The sequence below is a fragment of the Octodon degus genome, unplaced genomic scaffold, assembly GCF_000260255.1.
Source record: "Octodon degus isolate 3935 unplaced genomic scaffold, OctDeg1.0 scaffold00170, whole genome shotgun sequence".
In the NCBI taxonomy this organism is placed as follows: Eukaryota; Metazoa; Chordata; class Mammalia; order Rodentia; family Octodontidae; genus Octodon; species Octodon degus.
Window position 1 is genome coordinate 89282 of NW_004524746.1, and position 2198 is coordinate 91479.

Sequence of the window (2198 nt, forward strand, 5' to 3'; positions counted from 1 at the left end):
TGAGTGCAGACAACCCAGGAGGGAGGCAGAGCAGTTGCAGATATGCATTGGTTGCATGGGGTTTCCTTACCAAGTGGGGGTTAATCAAGCAATAGCCTGAGTTTCTCTTAACATGATCAACACCCAGGATTACTAGAATTGGAAAAAGCATGTGTGTTCACTGTTTTACAAGGACAGCTGAGTGGCGTTACAGAATGACAGAAAAGTTCCTTCATTTTCATCTGGTTATTTGCCCAGACCTCTAACCAAGAGATAATTCAGCTAATGAAGCCAATTAAATTACTGTAGAACATCCTTCATCTGTAAAGCATTTCTTTGCCCCTCACATTACAATAAAATGTCATTTTTGATAAGCAGCTCCACCACCAGTCTCTGATATTTTACATCATTCAAGGCAGCCATTGCATCTTGTTCTGGGGATCTCATAAGTGTTGGACCAAAGCAATTCCAAAGTTCTCTGCATTCATAAGATTCTCTTTTTTGTGAAGAGTCACTCTCTTTAGATGCACACAAGGTACCAGAGTGTTTTGCAGTGAGTGGTTGGCAGTAATTTCAGCCCTTCATGAAGAGTTTCCAACTGCTCATCAGGATCCAAAATTTTGTCAGACTCAATGAACTTGGAGTAGGCATCATATGTAATGCGTAGAATCAGCAAATCCTAGAAGTACAGATTAAATGCACCAGTGATAATATTGATATCTTCATACATGTACACAGAAAATATCTGCTTTCTCACCATCTCTATCAAAGGCCATCTTGATGTCTTCAATTAAGTCACTAAATCCTGATACTCTGTATAGTCCTTCAGAATTAAGACCTCTGGACTCATTCTCCTTGATGCACATGTCCACCACCATGGGCCACTTGGTGATGTGTGGTTTCACAAGTGCTGTGAGGTCCCAGCTGTAGACCTTCTTTACATGCTTCAAGTCTGGCTTGTAGTCATTTGGGAGCATCTTGGAACACTGCTTATGAACATTCAAACCACAATCTGCACATTTCACTCCCTGAGCAATGAGACCCCACATGAAGTTGGAACAATATTCACACCAGTGTGGCCCTTGGAATGTATGGACCTTAAAACTGTGAACCTTTTCATATTTCAGAATTTGCTCTTTTTTCTTCAGAGTTGTTCTTCTAACAAGTGACCTCAACCTTTTCTCTAACACCCCATCCTGGCCTGCAACATCTTTCTTATCACATATCTCTTGCAGGATTCTCACATATTTTTCGTATTCTGGCTTTCTGTTTAAGGTTGTGTATCCTATGTGCTCATAAATTAGGTTTATTGTCATCTTGGCAATGTATTCTGCTGCCTTAGTTTCAATATAGAGAGAAATCAAGCAAGCCACCAGTCACCAAATCGTGGATGGACTCAAAGCATTTCTCCACAACAAGGTGCTTTTCTTCGTAGTAAAGCCTAAAGTTTCTGGTTTGAGTTCCAAATCTTAAAGCCAACGTGTATGTTCCTGGCTCTTATTCTCCTGAATAAGGTGACTCCCTTCAGTCAGACTCAAGAGCACGTCAGCTGTTTCTCGGGAGATCATGCCATGAAACTCTCTTCCATAATACTTTGGTCTGTTTTCTACCTCACAAGTACAGATAATCCTCCGAGGATGAGGGGTTTCCTGTTGTAGTTGATACAAGGAGGATTTCCAAACAGGAGGTCTACATTCATCAGTACTGAACAGTGTCAGGGCCATGGTCGCGGCCGCCGCTGCTGTCACCTGCCACTGCGTGCGCTCCTCCGGGCCGGAGGGGCTCTTTAATGCACAAATCTTTGTATTATAATATTTTGGACAAAATAGAGACAAACAGCATAGGAGAGTTAAGTAAAAAAGCTCAAAGTAAATAGAGGAATAAAAACACAACCTGTAAAAGAAAAAATGAAAGGAATATGAATGTGAACTAGGAAGAACAAGGGATATTTTCTATACACAAAAATGTAAGAAACATGATAGATTTTCAGATAATATAGGATAGGATGTTATACAGAATTTCAGTGGCAGTGGCTGTTTTGAAGGCCAACATGCTTTTGACTCAAACAACCAGCTAGGCATATTTAGGTATCTGTGTTAACCCACTCCTTTTAGAAATAACACTTTCCAAACAATGTACTGATTTTCATCTTCTAATTTCATTTATAACTTATACAGAATTAAGAAAAATTATCCAGCTTTTTATTAAAACTATACATA

The 2198-nt window shown here is 39.8% G+C and overlaps 1 pseudogene; it reads right to left on the bottom strand.

Moving 5' to 3' along the window:
• Nucleotides 1–327: 327 nt before the first annotated feature.
• LOC101577253 lies at nucleotides 328–1703 on the bottom strand (annotated as a pseudogene).
• Nucleotides 1704–2198: the final 495 nt, after the last annotated feature.